Genomic DNA, 17343 nt, shown 5'->3' on the forward strand with positions numbered 1-17343 from the left:
AGAAAGAAAATTAAGACTTTCTACATTTCCTATCAGTGATCTGCCTGGTAGGACTTGCTGAACTGTACATATTTCAGGGTGCCTGGGTGGCTCAGTTCAGCATCCGTCTCTTGATCTGAGCACAGGTCATCATCTCAGGGCTGTGAGTTCAAGCCCCGCACTGGGTTCTCTTTCATGTTCCTCTGACGATGTGACACCTCATTTCAGGGCGCATCACGCTGCCGCCTGTAGTAGTTGTGTGTTTGCCCTGGGGTGAGAAATGCATTTTTATAAACAGAGAACACCTTTGTGGGTTATTGTGCTTAATTGGCTTAGAGAACTGGCTCTCAGCTTTGAAAGATGAATTATTCAGAAGCGTGGAAGATGACATCATACTCAATTACGGAATTTTTCAAGATGCCTGACCCAGATATGTTTCAGTGAAATGAATGCGAGCCAGGCTATTTTACATCTGAAATTCCAAAAACCCAAAGAGCGTTTCGGTATATACTCTCTTTGGGAAAGGAACATGTTAGACTTCAGGGGTGGTAGGGAGAGACGTGCACATGTAAAGAAAAGCAGTGGCTTGTGACCCAGAGATCCAACTTCAAGCTTCTAAAAAGGAAAAAAGAATGAAAAGGGTATAATGAAAAAGATATGTACAGCATCCTAGTCCTTTCTTATAGCTGTGTGGTTAGGACGGAGGACTATATCGGTGTTTTTAACAGTGTAGATGGAAGAAGTCTAAGTGTCCTCCGGAAGGGCAGTGTTGAATAAATCATGGCACATCCATAAGAACAATACAGTGCTGTCATCAATCAGGATGAGGTAATCCGTATGTTAACGTGAAATTATCTCCAAAACATACAAAGTGAAAAAGCATGTTGTCTGACCCATTACCTATATCTACATAATACGGTAATCAGAATTATACAAAGAAGATACCATAGATTATCAATTCCCTTTTATACTTTCCTGAGCTATAGAGTCTGGAAAGCTAAAACCTGCTTCCCAGACTCCTTTAGAGCTAAGATTCCAAAAAAACCCCCAAAGTTCTCTGATCAGATGCACTTATATGAGATTTTGATGCAGAACTGAGTTATGTTGGGGGAACAGTAAGGCCTGAGGCATCTATTATATTATTATGCAGGCTTGGCTCTTACCAAGGGTGATTTTGGAGCTAATGGCTGTGATGGATGGAGGTTTTCTGATGTGGCAGGAACTTCTCGATCATAAAAACAGCAGCTGTGCCTTGCAATTTCACTTCTGTGATTATGGGTTTGGAAGTCATTCCTGGAATTCAGCCTACAATCCATTTCAGGCCTTTTTCAGTGATACCATGAGTTTACGATGCTGCTTCATAAATTCCTTTTGCTTCAACTAGAGCAAGGAGATTCTGTCGTCTGAATATAAATGCTGATCAAGTAATTGATATCAGAAATATTGCAGGAAACAAATCCTCAAGGAAACGTGATCTTAGTTTAGTTATATGACCTGTCTGGGTTTCAGGGCAGAATGGGACACAGAATTATACTGGAACCTGGTTTAGAGCTTCACCTTTGATTATTGCATTGAAATGTACCCTTATCAATAAATTCAGCTTGATCTAAATTACATTTGTCTCCCCTTGGGTTAGCATTCTCAGAGGATTTTGTTTTTGTTTTTAACATATATTCCTCAAGAGTTATGAAATCCTTGTAACTCTGTTAATATGTAAGCCTTCTTTTCCAGGGTTTGACTTTGGAATTACAGAGAATTTGAAGGTTTGGCTTAGGCAGGGGTCAGAGGCAGTACGAGGTGTAGGAGTGGTAAATGAGAACTGGAATTTCTGTTTTGTTGTGGTCATTAGAGGGTATTCAAGAAAGTCAGCCAAACACATTAGATAGGGGAGGAGGAGCTGCTACTGTTGACAAGGAAATCTTTGGGGTTTTGGGTGCTTGAAGTTACTAGAATCTTCTCAAGTATCACCATTTTACCTTTCAGGTTTTTACTCCACCACCACCACCGCCCCCATAATAATTCTCATTTAAGAAATCTGTTGAAATTGTGAATCCAACCTGTGTTGTAAATCAGTAAGAGCTACAAGAGGGAAGATATTATTCAGAACAGTCATGGATAATCCCTGGTTCTCGGAACTAGCTTATATGTCTATTAGGCAGTTGGATAGGAATGTGAAGTGTGCCTCACTGTTAAGATTTTCCATTTTTTTTCTTGTAACAGTTCTGGTAAGTTGTGCTTTTCTAGGAATTTGTTCATTTTGAAAAAACATGTTCAAATTTAGTCACTTAAAGTTCTGTATTTAATCAATGTCTATAACATCTGTAGTGTTCCCTTTTTTGTTCCTGGTGTTGATAAATATGTGTGTTTTTTTGTGATTAGTATTGCTCATAGGTTTATTAATTTTTTAGCATCCTAAAGAATCAATTTTTTTTTTTGCTTTGATCATTCTCTATTGTATGTTTGTTTCCCATGACATTAAATTCTACCTTCAATCGTTCTGTGTACATTTTGGCTTTAAATCACTCTTCTTTTTCTTAGTGTGGCTACTTAAATAATGGAACTTAAAGTCTATTTTGTCTGATACAAGTATTGCTAACCTGGCTTTCTTTTGACATCTATTTGCATGATAAATGTTTCTTCATCTCCTCACTTTAAATCTGCAGGTGTTTTTATGTCTGAAATGAGTCTTTTGTAGGCAATATGTGGTTGGATCTTGTCTTTTTATCCAATATGGCACCCCGTGTCCTTTGATTGGAGTGTTTAGTACATATACCTTCAAAGTAATTATTTCTTAACTATTTTTTTTAAGTAAGCTCTATGCCCAACATGAGGCATGAACTCATGACCCCAAGATTAAGAATCACCTGTTTTACTTACTTAGCCAACTGGGTGACCCTCAAAGTAATTTTTTTAAAAGATTTTATTTATTTACTTGACAGAGATCACAAGTAGGCAGAAAGGCAGGCAAAGAGAGAGGAGGAAGCAGGCTCCCTGCCAAGCAGAGAGCCTGATGTGGGACTCGATCCCAGGACCCTGAGATCATGACCTGAGCCAAAGGCAAAGGCTTAACCCATTGAGCCACCCAGGCACCCTCAAAGTAATTTTTGATATGTATTTATTGCCATTTTGTTACTTGTTTGGGTGGTTTTGTAGTGTTTGTTTGTTTTTTTTTTTTTCCTGATCTTTCTCTTGCTCTCTTTCATGGTTTGTTGGCTTTCTTTAGTGATCTATTTGGATTTCTTTCTCTTTATTCTTTACATACCTATTACTGCTTTTTGATTTGTGGTTAGGTTTGTATATTATATCTTCTGCAGGTCGTAGTCTATACAAAGTTGATGGTTGTTTGAGCCCATTCCTTTTTCTTTTTCTTTTTCTTTTTTTTTAAGATTTTGTTCATTTATTTGACAGAGAGCGAGATCACAAGTAGAGAGGAAGGCAGAGACAGAAGGGGAAGCAGACTCCCTGCTGAGCAGAGAGTCTGATGTGGGCCCCCATCCCAGGACCCTGAGGCAGAGGCTTAACCCACTGAGCCACCCAGGTGCCTCTGAGCCCATTCTTTTTTTTTTTTTTTTCCCTTTTTGTAGGCTCCACATCCAATACGGAGCCCAACCCAAGGTTTGAACTCATAACCCTGAGATCAAAACCTCGGCTGAAGAGTCAGGTGCTTAACTTCTTGAGTCTTCCAGGTGCCCCTGTTTACCCGTTCTTTATTCTTTTCCCCCACCTTCCGTGTTTTTTAGGTAGTTGGTGTCATATTTTATATCCTTTTATTCTATGAATCTTTTCTCTTTCAGCACTTTTTTTCCCCCCTTTCAACACTTTGAATATATCCTGCCATTCCTTTCTGTCCTGTAAAGTTTTTGTTGAAAAATCCACGTATAGCCTTATGCAGTTTCCCTTGTGTGTAACTGTCTTCTGCTTTATTATTATTATTTTTTTAAGAAGTATTCTCCTTTTTTTTTCTTTTAAGGTTCTATTTATTTATTTGACAGACAGATCACAAGTAGGTAGAGAGGCAGGTAGAGAGAGAGGAAGGGAAGCAGGCTCCCTGCTGAGCAGAGAGCCCAATGCGGGGCTTGATCCCAGGACCCCAGGATCATGACCCGAGCCGAAGGCAGAGGCTTTATCCCACTGAGACACCGAGGCACCCCTATTATTATTTTTAAAAATATTTTATTTATTTATCTGACAGCAAGCACAAGCAGGGGGAGCAGCAAGCAGAGAGTAAGGGACAAGTAGGAGCCCTACTGAGCAAGAAGCCTGCTATGGGGCTCAATCCCAGGACCCTGAGATCATGATCTGACTGAGCCAATAGCCGATACTTAGTTGACTAAACCACCCAGGCGCCCCTCTTCTGAGGCTTTAAAAAGTTTTTTAAGGGCACCTGGGTGGCTCAGTCATTAAGCATCTGCCTTCGCTCAGGTGAGGGTCGCAGGGTCCTGGGATCGATCCCCACATCAGGCTCCCTGCTCAGTGGGAAACCTGCTTCTCCCTCTCCCACTTCCCCTGCTGTGTTCCCTTCTCACTCTCTCTCGGTCAAATAAATAAATAAAATCTTTTTTTAAAAAGTTTTCTTTAGGGGCACCTGGGTGGCTCAGTGGGTTAAAGCCTCTGCCTTCAGCTCAGGTCATGGTCCCAGGGTCCTGGGATCGAGCCCCGCATCGGGCTCTCTGCTTGGCAGGGAGCCTGCTTTCCCCCCCTCTCTCTGTCTGCCTCTCTGCCTACTTGTGATCTCTCTCTGTCAAATAAATAAATAAAATCTTTAAAAAAAAAAAAAGTTTTCTTTAGCACTGCTTATTGCCATTTTGTGTCTTGTTATGAACTTCCTTAGTTTGATTTTTTTGGGGGTAATCTCTGTGCCTCATGGATCTGAATATTTGTTTCCTTCCCCAGGATAAGAAATATTTCAGCTATTATTTCTTCAAATAAATTTTCTGTCCTCCTTTCTCTCTCTTTTTCTTCTGGGATCCCTATAATGTGATGGTTATTATACTTTATGCAGTCACTGATTACCCTAAAACTGTTCTCAATTTCCATAATTTTTTTTCTCTCTTTTATTTGTTCAGCTTGGTTACTTTCCATTACTCTGTCTTCCAGGACATTAATTAATTCCTCTGCTTCCTCTAGCCTGTTATTTATTCCATCAAGTATATATTTTTTAAGATTTTATTTATTTATTTGAGAGAGAATGAGAGAGAGAGAGAGTGTGTGAGAGCAGGAGAGGGAGAAGCAGAGTCCCTGGTGAGCAGGGAGCCTGATGCAGGGCTTGATCCCAGGACCTTGGGATCATGACCTGAACCAAAGGCAGAAGCATAACTGACTGAGTCACCCAGGTGCCCCCATCAAGTGTATTTTTAATTTCATTTATTGTCTTCATCTCTGGTTGGTGCTTGTTTTATCTCTTTGTTAAGGGTTTCACTGATGTTTGCCCCTCTTTTCTCAAGTCCAGTGAGTATCTTTAGGATCATTAGTTTAAATTCTCTGTCAGACATATTACTTATATCTGTTTTGCTTAGGTCTCGTGCTGTGGTGTGGTCCTTTCATTTGGGACATATTCCTTTGTCTCCTCATTTTGTCTGACTCTGCTTCTGTGTGTTAGGAAAGTTAGCGATGTCTTTTGCTTTTGAAAGTAACAGGCTTATGAAGAGGTCCTGTAGTGCCCTGTCATACAGTGTCTTTTGTTCCCCAGGGTCTGGTACTCCATGGAGTGTCTCCTGTGTGTGTTGTATGTCCCTTGCTGTTGAGTCCCGGCCTTTTTTTCTTTCAGTCCAGTTATCTGCAGTAGCTTTCTTTTCCTATTGTGGGCAGTGTTTGGTCCCTCAATGGTTGGGGCATGATGTTTTAACAACGTGTATGTTGATCTGCTTTCGAAATGTGACATGCTGCCACCACTGCTGCTGGAACCAAGGCCTGCGAAAGATGAGATATTAATGGGGTTTGTGCCTGCGTTCTGGGGGAAGTGGCCCACAGCACCAGGACTGAGGCAAACATGACTAGGAGGGGCACATGGGGGGTGGGGCTTGGTGTAAGCAAGTTAGGCAGTGTCAGAGCAGGTTGGTGCAGGTGGCCATATGTTTATCCTGGAGGGTGGGAGAGGAAAGTGGTACATGCCAGTTCCTTTGTTCCTGGGGTTGGGGCCTCCCTGCACTCCGTCTCTGCAGGATATGCTCTGAGATGAGTAAACAACTCTCCCATCTGCCCCTGGCATTTTTCAAATTGCTGCTTCTACACTGTATCTCTTTGCTGGCTGTTTAAGGGTGGGGACTCAGATTCCTAACATCCTCCAAGCTGAACCCCCCAATTTAAAAATTCCAGGCTTTAAATCCCACTGATTGTAAGAACTCACAGGATTCAGCCAATGTTGCTTTCAGAGCCAAATGTTACAGGGATTTGTCTTCCCTGTGTGAGCTTCGCAATGAGAGAGTTAGTATCCTGTCCTTCACAACCCCGGTTTCCTCTCCAGCATGGATGATGGCCATGGTCCCTTTTGTTCCCAAACTACATCTTCATCATTCCTACCTTCTTCAATGTGACCTCTTCTCTCCCTTTAGCTTGTTCTGCTTGTCTTGGGTTGTTTTTTGGGTTATTTATGCTGATGTGAGTATTGTCTAGTTGTATCAGATGAGGCAATCTTAGGGTCCTCCTACTCTGCCGGCCTCCCCCACTCTTTTACTTTCAATCTTTAAGTATACTTATAGATTGTGGCTCCTGCAAGCAGCATATACTTGCTTTATTTGGTTTTTACAGATTTGAATAACCTGCTTTTTAATTACTTAGATCATTTACATATAATATACTTTTGACTATATTTGGGTTTAACTCTTCTATCTTACTGCTTGTTGTATATTTATTTCACTCATTCTGTATTCCTTTTTCTCTCCTTACTTCTTTTGGATTAATCAAATATTTATTATCTATACTCCTCCTCCCTTTTGGCTTATTGTGATTTTTTCACTATTCTTTTAGTAGTTAACCTATGAATCACAACATGCATCCTTGATTTATTAGAGTGTAGTATTCATTGCTTTTTTTTTTTTTTCTTTTTTGAAAGGGAGAGGGAGGAGGTGAGGGGCAGAGGAAGAGAGAGAAAACCCTAAGCAGGTTTCATGGGCAGTGTGGGGACCGACACAGGTCTTGATCTCATGACCCTGAGATCATGACTTGAGCTGAGATCAAGAGTCGGTTGCTTAATTGACTGAGCCACCAGATGCCCCATATCCATTACTTTTATCCCTTCCAAAATAACATTGGTATCACAAAATAATATACTCTCTTTGTCTCTTTCCAGCCTTTGATATTATTGTCAGGCATTTTAATTTTACAGACATTTTAAATCCTATGCAAAATTGGTGTTGTTGTTTTATATAGTAATATTTACTTAAATTTACCCACATTGATCATTATCCCTTTTCTCATTTCCATGTTTCCATCTGGGATCATTTTCATTCAGCCTAAGTTTAATTAAAAAAAAAAAAATAGGTTCCACAACCACAGTAGAGCACTACATGGGACTTGAAGTCACAACCCCGAGATCAAGATCTGAGCTGAGGTCAAGAGTTGGATGCTCAACTGACTGACGGAGCAACCCAGGTGCCCTATGATTCTGTATAAGTTTACTGTAGGTTTAAAGATAATTAATCTTCTTAGTTTTAAGACAATTGCATCTTAAAACATCTTTGTTTCATCTTTTTAAAAAAACAGCTTTATTGAGGATGTTTACTTAATCATAAAATTCACCCATTTAAACTGTACATTTCAGTGGTTTCTAGTATATTCAAAGATGTACAAGCATCACCACAATCCTATTTTAAAATATTTCTATCACCCCAAAAAGATCCCTTGTGCCTTTTTGCCCTCACTTCCCATTCTCACGGCTCGTGCCAGGAAATCAGTAGTCCACTGTCTCTACAGATTTGCCTTTTCTGAAAATTTAATGGATATGAACTCCTATAATATGTGGTTTCTTGTGTCTGGCTTTTTCCACGTAGCATGTTTCAAAGGTCCAGTCAGTGTGTATCAGTTCACTCCTTTATCACAACAGAATTCTGTTGTGTGGATATGCCACAATTTGTCTACTCACTTGTCAGGTGATAACGTTTGGATTGTTTCTACTTTTTGGCTATTATGAATAATGCTGCTGAGCACTTGCATACACATCTTTGTGTGGACAAGTTTTCATTTCTCTTACGCATTTACTCAGAAGTGGAATTGCGGGTTCATAAGGTAAATTTATTTTTTTTTTAATTTTTAAAGATTTTATTTATTTGACAGATAGAGGTCACAAGTAGGCAGAGAGGCAGGGAGAAGCAGGCTCCCCACTAAGTAGAGACCCTGCTGTAGGGCTCAATCCCAGGACCCTGGGATCATGACCTGAGCTGGAGGCAGAGGTTTTAAGCCACTGAGCCACCCAGGTGCCCCAAGGTAAATTTATCTTTTAACTTAAGAAACTACCTATTTTGGGGGTGCCTGGGTGGCTTAGTCATTAAGTGTCTGCCTTTGGCTCAGGTCATGATTCTGGGGTCCTGGGATTGAGCCCACGTTGGGCTCCCTGCTCAGCAGGAAACCTGCTTCTCCCTCTCCCACTCCCCCTGCTTGCGTTCCCTCTCTCCCTGTGTCTGTCTCTGTCAAATAAATAAGTAAAACATTTTTAAAGTGCCTATTTTCCACAGTGGCCGTATCACTTCACATTCCTGCTAGTAAGGAATCACTTAGTGTTAAGGTTAAGGAATCACTAGTGTTAGGGTTCCAGCATCTGCACAACCTCCCCAGCACTTGTTTCTATGTATCTTTTATTTTATGTATCTTTTCTATGGTTTTTCTAGTGGGTGTGAAGAGATAACTTATTATGGTTTTAATTTGCATTTCCCTGATGTTGAGCATTTCCCTCGAAGGGCTTCTTTTATTGGTGCCTTTCATCAGTTTTGGAAAAATTCTTAACCATAGTTTCTTTGAATGCTGCTTTCTCATCCGTTCTCAGATTGCAGTTACGTGTATGTAGACTTTTGCACCATGTCTGTTGGTGTGTTTTATGGGGTTTTTTGTACTTTTCTTTTTTCTTAAGATTTTATTTATTTCACAGAAAGCACAAGCAGGGGGAGCTGCAGGCAGAGGGAGAGGGAGATGCAGACTCCCTGCTGAGCAGAGGCCCCGACACAGCTCAATACCAGAACCCTGGGATCATGACCTGAGCTGAAGACAGAGTCTTAACTGACTGAGCCACCCAGGCACCCCCTGTACCTTTCCTTTATACTTTAGTCTGGATAGTTTCTATTGACCTACACTCACTAATCTTTCTTTACCTGTGTCTGGTTGGTAGTTATCCCATACATAAAGTTCTCTATATATCTGTTATAGAATTCCCACTTGATTTTTTATAGATTCCAGTTCTATGGTGATAATACTCACTGTTGGTTCATATTTTATTGGCTGTGTCAATCTTGGTTATTTCAAAGTCCATGTCCGGTCACAGTCCATTGTGTGAATTCCCTGTGTGGGTATGTTTCTCTGTAATATTTGATCTTAAAAAAATATTTGAGAGAAAGGGGAGCAGAGGGAGAGGGACAAGCAGACTCTGCTCAGTGTAGAGCCTGATGCAAGGCTCAGTCTCACAACCCTGAGATCATGACCTGAGCCAAAATCAAGAGTCAGATGCTTAACCAACTGACCAATCCAAGCACCCATAGATCTGTTTCTCTTTTCGTTCTATTTCCTGGTATGTTTGGTAAGTTCTGATGAGAAACTGGGGATTGTATATGAAAAACAGTAGAAGCTGTGGATGAAATTACTTTTTCCAGAAAGGATTCACAATATCCTCTGACAAATAACGAGAGCAGGGACACCTCAGTCCAATCAAGACTGGTATTTTTCCTGGCTGGACTTCAGATGTGATAAAGTCGACTACCTTTAGCACACCTCAGTTTCTAGATGCAGCCTTTCAGGGATCACAGTGAGAGCCTGAAGTTTTGAGAGGCCTCCCTCCTGAGGTCCTTAGGTGGTTTTGTTTTTCCAGTGTTGTGAGTCTAATGAATGCTTCGCTGTACCCACCTTCCTTCCTTCCGTGAGCAGCAGGCAGAGGGAGAGGGAGAAGCGGGCTCCTGGCTGGGCGGAGAGCAGAAGGCAGACAGGTACCCCACTAAGCCACTAGGCACTCCTCTGCTGCGCTCTTCGCCTGCATGTTTTTTCCCTTAGTTTCTCACCTGACACAACATGGAAATTCGTGAATACCCGAGAAGACAGCTAGCCTAGATCACTTCCCTACATGTCCTTTCTCCCAGAATCTTTGCACCGTGGGTGTTAGTTGCCTTAGAAACTCTCTAGTGACTTCGAATCGATGTAGCTTGTGTTTGTTCAGCCTTTTTTCTTTTTAGTGGCAGAGTGTTACAAGCTCACCTGGCAGAGCTGAGACAGAAGGATAGAACAAGTTATTTTTAAACCCAAATTCTAGATGTTTTCTCTGATGGTATTTTTTTTTCTGTTTATTAATTTATTTGGGACCAGGAAAAAAAATGTGTAGTATATTGAATAATCACCTTTATTGAGAACTTTTTTGTAACGTAGCTGGGGTTGTCACAGACAACTTAGGCCCTACCGTTACACGTGTATAACGTTACTCCCCAGCCCTCAGAATAAGTTGCTGTTCTACTTTGTGTAATAATTGGTCTCAGTGAAATTGAATTCCAGGATCTCATTATGTAGAGCCTACCTATTTCTAGTGCAATTAAAAAAAAAAGTTAGTGTTAATTTTTCACTTTGACAGACAGGATCAACCCCCCAGCCTCCCCACATGCTGTCTGCTGAGAACGCCGATCACCAACAGTCAGTCATCTTGTTCTCCAACTTTCCCCGCCACAGGCGTTCTCTCGGGGCTGCAAATCTTTGGGCTCAGATCTCTTCACACTTAAAAGTGGTGCCTCCCTATGGCAGGAAGTGACAGGGGACCCTTCTCTCCGTCCGTATGGCACCGTTGAGCTTCCTTTGACCTCTCTTATCCTGACTTGGATTTGAATCCCCGTGTCTGCTCACATGTCTCACCTGCTGCCCGCACTGGCTTTCAGCAGCGGCTACAAGCCCGGCCCAGCGTTCTTCTGCTCCCGGGGGCCCAGGTCTCCCCTTCCAGGAGCTCCCCAGGCACATGATCTTGGCTCTGAGCACACCCCCTGCTCGGCATTTGTCACGCCTTGTACTTCCAAGTTGGAAATAGAAGTGTCAGCTCTATTTTACTATTTAAAATTGTTTTGTATTAAATACACATTCTTATTGTTAGACGTATGTTTAGGCAGAGCTATATGTCAACATAAAACTGTGAAAATTATTAATTATTTTTTATACATAACTATTTTCCTGAGAACTGAAGTGTAGGATTTTTTTCTTTTTCTTTTCTTTTTTTTTTTTTTAGTACGTAAGCTCTAACAGCCAGTGGGGCTTGAAATCACGACCCTGAGATCAAGGATGTTCTATCAGCTGAGCCAGCCAGGCACCGCCCCCAAAATGCATTTTTTTTTCCTGTTCTTTGTATTCAAAAACGCCAAATTTGAGATAAAATTAACATTGAGTTTAAACCTACCAGAGATTTCCTTCTAGCTGTCACTCATTTTTAGTGGTCTGGGGCTTATTTTAATATCTAATTAAAAGCCAGATCAAAACAAAGAAAAACCAAAATTGTTACCCTGTCCTTCAATCTGCTGTTTCATTTATTTTTTTTAAAGATTTTATTTATTTACTTGACAGACAGAGACCACAAGTAGGCAGAGAGGCAGACAGAGAGAGAGGAGGAAGCAGGCTCCCCACTGAGCAGAGAGCCCGATGTGGGGCTCGATCCCAGGACCTTGAGATCATGACCTGAGCCAAAGGCAGAGGCTTTAACCCACTGAGCCACCCAGGTGCCCCTAATCTGCTGTTTTAGAAAGAGATTTTGGTGAACCCAAGTTACTGTGCCTTTATACCAGTGTCTTACTTGGAACAACACTTCACAGGATTCACACTCAAATGTTTGAAGTCATATTCATGACTGACACAGGAGATATTAATGGTTCATGGACTGATAGCTTTTTTGTTCTACCAAGTTACAATGGATCTCAGAAGGTCATTTTTACTGATTGTTAAAATTCACAATCTGTAATTATATTGTTGTCCCACTGGGTAGAGAGCAAAGGCTTTCCTTATTCACACTGGATCTCCCATGCCCCGTATAGCACGGGGCACAGGAGAGGCACTCCGTGTTTGAGAATGAACAGTACGCCTCTTCTTTCTCTCCCCTTCCAAGTGTCCATTTATGTATTGTCTGTGGCTATTTCAGTGCCACAAGAGAGTTGAGTGTTGTGACAGATGCAGTTAGCTAACTAAATGGAATGTCTGCTTTTTGGAAAATTTGTGATCCCTTGCTTTACGTCATAGTAATCAGGATACACCTCATGGCCAAGTATGCTTCTGGGCATTTTCATCCTTTGGGTTAGGTTTCTCTTTATCACAGAATTCTTCTTCTTTCCTATATTTTAATATTTGCCTGTTCCACTCATTCTAGTATGGGCCTCCTGATAGGGAGTGCTCTAATTTTATTTGAAAATAACTTTCACTTTTTTCCTTAAAGGATACTTTTGCTAAGTACAGTATTCTAATATGGCTATTTTTTACTTGGAATATATACATGTTCTCTTCCAGCTTCCACTATTTTTGTTAGGTCATCCGGAAGTTGAACTGTGGCTCCTTTAAAGCTAATATGTTCCTCCCTGTCTTGCCATGGCTACTCCTTACCTTTGCTTTAGTTTTCAGCAGTTTACCATAATGTGCCTCGATGTGGTTTTCTCTGGCATATTCTGCACGGGGTTAGTGGTGCTTTCAAATCTGTTGTTCGATGTCATTAGTTCTGGAAACTTTCTACCCCGTAATTTTACACATACAATTGGCTTTTTCTTCTCTCCTTCAAGAGAATTACATATGCCATTTTGCTTCTTTTCAGTTATAGCTAATCTGTTGTTAAAGCCACTTACCAAGTTTGTAATTATCTCTTATGATGCCTTTCAGTTCCAGCTTTTCCATTTTGTAGATTTTATTTGTCGGGGGGCGGGGGGAGAGAGACTGAGAGCACAAACGGGGGAGCGGGAGCGGGAGCGGGAGCGGGAGAAGCAGGCTCCCTGCAGGGAGCCCATTGCAGGGCTGGATCCGAGGACCCTGGGATCATGATGAGCCAAAGGCAGGCAATTAACCGACTGAGCCACCCAGGCGCCCCAGCTTTTCCATTTTAAATTCAATTTCTACTTTTGGCTAAGATTCTCAATTTTTAAATTCCCTTGACCATGTTAAAGATAAGTTATTACAAAATCTGTTTCTGATAGCTCCTTTATTTGGATCTTGTATGTTCCTTTCCATGGTATTTTTCAGTTTTGAATTATGTTTGGTTTCCTTGTGTACCTGGTTATTTGTGTGCCCTGATTTTTACATGTCAAAATTATAATAAAAGGGGTGCCTGGGTGATCTCAGGGTCCCGGGATTGAGCCCCGCTCTGGGCTCCTTGCTCAGCTGGGAGCCTGCTTCTCCCTCTCTGCCTGAATTCCCCCTGCTTATGCTCTCTACCCTCTCTGTCAAATGAGTAAATAATTAAAATTTAAAAAGTTTTTAAAAATTATAATAAAAATGTGAGGCCCAATATGACATTATCTTCTTCCAAGGAGGATGTGTGTGTTTGGTAGACAGCTTAGGGTATCAACAACCCTGGATTACATTAGTGAATTATAATTCAGATATTTAAAAACTGGCCTTCAGTCTGTGGAAGTTTCTGGTAGTCATTATTTCTAAGCCAACTCAAAGCCTTGGGTAGTTATTCAAGCACCACCTACTTGATCCTTCTTGATACCGGTTTTGTTTCCCACTTGCACTGCATGGTTTAAAAAAAAAAAAATCAAATGTTCAGTTTCTCAGGCCCTTAGCCATCTTTCTGGAATCTACACATATTCATTCTTAGGGGACAAATTGTCCCAAATGCCAGGCTCTTTTTCTGGTTTGTTTTCTCCTGGCTATTTCCTCAGTGATTTAATTCCTCAGGACTTCTGGGTTTCTAGGACCTGTATTTCTTAGTCCAGCATTTGTAGAATTAGGAGGCGAACTCTGTACGGATGCTGGCGTGTACCACCCAGAACCCCGTCCATGAAGAAGCAGCTCTTTCCAGAGGCGCTGGCAACTGACTTCTCCCGGAAGCGGATGTTTTCTCTGGAAATGGCTCTCAGTTTATGGCAGCTGCCTTGCCTGGGAGGACTGCTAATTTCTAGCAGAGTCTGAACCAAATGCTGAGGTGGGGTATGTCTCAAACCACAGTGCCTTACTTAATTCCAGGCTTTGTGGAGGGTCATTTCAGCTTGACAGCTAAAGATCTGAAAGGGAAATCTGTTGAAACTTCATAATGGTTCAACTTTTCCCTCTGCCCATTTCTGCATCCCCGATTTCCTTACAGGTTTTGTTTGGAGTCCCTCCCAATGTAAACAAATTCCAGTAAGCCGACTTTACGTGTCTGTTTAATTTCTTTTCATATAACCATTATTATTTCTTTTTCGTTATATTTAACTCCTTTTGGGGGGAGAAAAGTTAGTGTTGGGATAAGTAGAGCATTTGGGAGAAGTAATATACTTTGGCCATGACAGAAGCAATTAAGATAAGATACACTGTTTTTTGCCTCAGGGTGCAATCTTTACTTTGTGTTTCACATTCACTTTTTAAAAAATTGAGATATAATTGACATATAACATTATATTCGTTTCAGTTATATGACACTAAGATTGGATTTTGCTCAGAACAACTCTAGTTAATATCCATCCACATACAATTTCTTTGTAATGCGAACTTTTACAATTTACTCTTAGCAACTTTCAAATAAACAATACAATATTGTTAGCTATAGTCACCACGCTGTATATTACATCCCCATGACTTATAACTAGAAGTTTGTACCTTTTGATCACCTCACTCATTTTACTCACCCATCTGTTCTCTGAGTTCAGATTAAAAAAAAAAAAATTACACATGGGGCACCTGGATGGCTCAGTGGGTTAAAGCCTCTGCCTTCGGCTCAGGTCATGATCCCAGGGTCCTGGGATCGAGCCCCGCATCGGGCTCTCTGCTCGGCAGGGAGCCTGCTTCCTCCTCTCTGCCTCCTCTTCCTGCCTCTCTGCCTACTGGTGATCTCTCTCTGTCAAATAAATAAATAAAAATCTTTAGAAAAAAAATTACACATATAAGCAAGATCATATGGTATTGTCTGACTTATTTCAGTTAGCATAATTTATGCACTCAAGGTCCATCCATGTCTTACATATAGCAAGATTTCCTTTCTTTTTATGGCTGAATAATATTCCATTGTGTGTATATGTGTATGTATACACACACACACACTTTTCCATCCATTGATGAACACGTAGGTTGTTTCCCTATCTTGGCTGTTATAAAGCTGCAATGAATATGGCAGTGTAGCTATCTTTTTGAGTTACTGTTTTTGTTTCTTTTGGATAAGTGTTCTGCTCATTTTTAATCAGATTTTTTTTTTTTTTTTTTTTTGAGTTGTAAGAGTTCTCTATGTATTTTGGGTGTTAACCCCAAAGCAAATGATTTGCAAATATTTTCTCTCACCTTAAAGTTGCATTTTTATTTTAAGATTTTAATTATTTATTTTGACAGACAGTGAGAGAGGGAACATAACCAGGGGGAGTGGGAGAAGCAGGCTTCCCGCGGAGCAGGGAACCTTATTCAGGGCTTGATCCAGGACACCGGGATCATGACCCCAGCCGAAGGCAGACATTTAACTGAGCCACCCAGGAGCCACTGTAAGTTGCATTTTCATTTTGTCAGTTTCTTTCACTGTGCAGAAGCTTAGTTCGATGCTATCACACTTAGTTTTTGTTGCTATTGCCTTTGCTTTTGTTGTCAGATATAGAAGATTATTGTCAAGACTGATGTTAAGATTATCACTGATGTTCTAGGAGTTTTATGGCTTTAGCTCTTATGGTCAGGCCTCAATCTATTTTGAGTTAGTTTCTACATATGGTGTGAGACAGTGGTCCAGTTTCATTCTTTTCCATATAGCCATCCAGTTTAAGCAACACTATTTAATGGAGAGACTGTCCTTTATCCATTATATTCTTGGTTTCTTTGTTGTTGGTTGACCATGTATGCGAGTTATTTCTGGGCTATTTGGTTCCATTGATCTGTGTGTCTGTTTTTATGCCAGTACCAGATTATTTTGATTACCGCAGCTTTGTAACATAGCTTGAAATAAAAAAGCGTGATGCTTCCATCTTTGTTGTTCTTTCTCAAGACCGCTTTGGCTAGGGGAGCCTGGCTGCCTTAGCTGGTGGAGCTTGTGGCTCTCAAACCCTGGATTGTGGGTTGGAGTCCCATGTGGTGTGTGATTACTTGAAAATAAAATCTTAAGATTGCTTTGGCTATTTGGGGTTCTTTAGTGGTCCAACATAAAATTTGGTATTATTTCTAAGAAAAACGCCACTGGAATTTAGATAGGGATTATACTGAATCTGGAGATTGTTTTGGGCAGTAGTGTGGACATCCTAGCAGTATTTTTCCATTTCAAGAGCATGGAATATCTTTTCATCTATTTGCCTTCAATTTCTTTCATCAGTGTCTTATCGTTTTCAGTGTACAGGTTTTTCCCCTTTGGTTAAACTCCTATTTTGTTCTTTTTGATGCAAATATAAATAGGATTAAGAAATTTCTCTGATAGGGGTGCCTGGGTGGCTCGGTGGGTTAGAGCCTCTGCCTCTGGCTCGGGTCGTGATCTCAGGGTACTGGGATCGGGCCCCGCATTGGGCTGTCTGCTCAGCAGGTAGCCTGCTTCCCTCTCTCTCTGCCTACCTGTGATCTCTCTCTCTGTCAAGTGAATAAATAAAAATCTTTAATAAAAAAAAAAGAAATTTCTGATAGTTGATTGTTAGTGTATAGAAATACAACAGATTTCTGCATGTTGATTTTTGTACCCTGGAACTTTATTGAATTTTATTATTTTTAATAGTATTTTGGTCGAGTCTGACTTGGATGACTTTCCCTTTCCCAAAGCCTAATTGCTGTGGTTAGGGCTTCTAATACTAGGTGGATAAAAGTGAGGAGAGTGGGCGTCTTTGTTTTGTTTCTGATCTTAGGAGGAAAAGCTTTCAATTTTTTACTATGTTGGCTGTACACTTGTGGTATATGACCTTTATTATGTTGAGGTACATTCCTGCTAACCCACTGTTTTTAGAATGGATATTCAATTCAGTTGGATGTTTTTTCTTCATCTATATTAAGGTGACCTTATGATTTTTATCCTCTATTAATGAGATGCATCATGACTGATTTCCAGGTATTGAGCCATCCTTGCATCCTTGGAAT

Source organism: Mustela nigripes, chromosome 6, assembly GCF_022355385.1.
Source record: "Mustela nigripes isolate SB6536 chromosome 6, MUSNIG.SB6536, whole genome shotgun sequence".
Lineage (NCBI taxonomy): Eukaryota > Metazoa > Chordata > Mammalia > Carnivora > Mustelidae > Mustela > Mustela nigripes.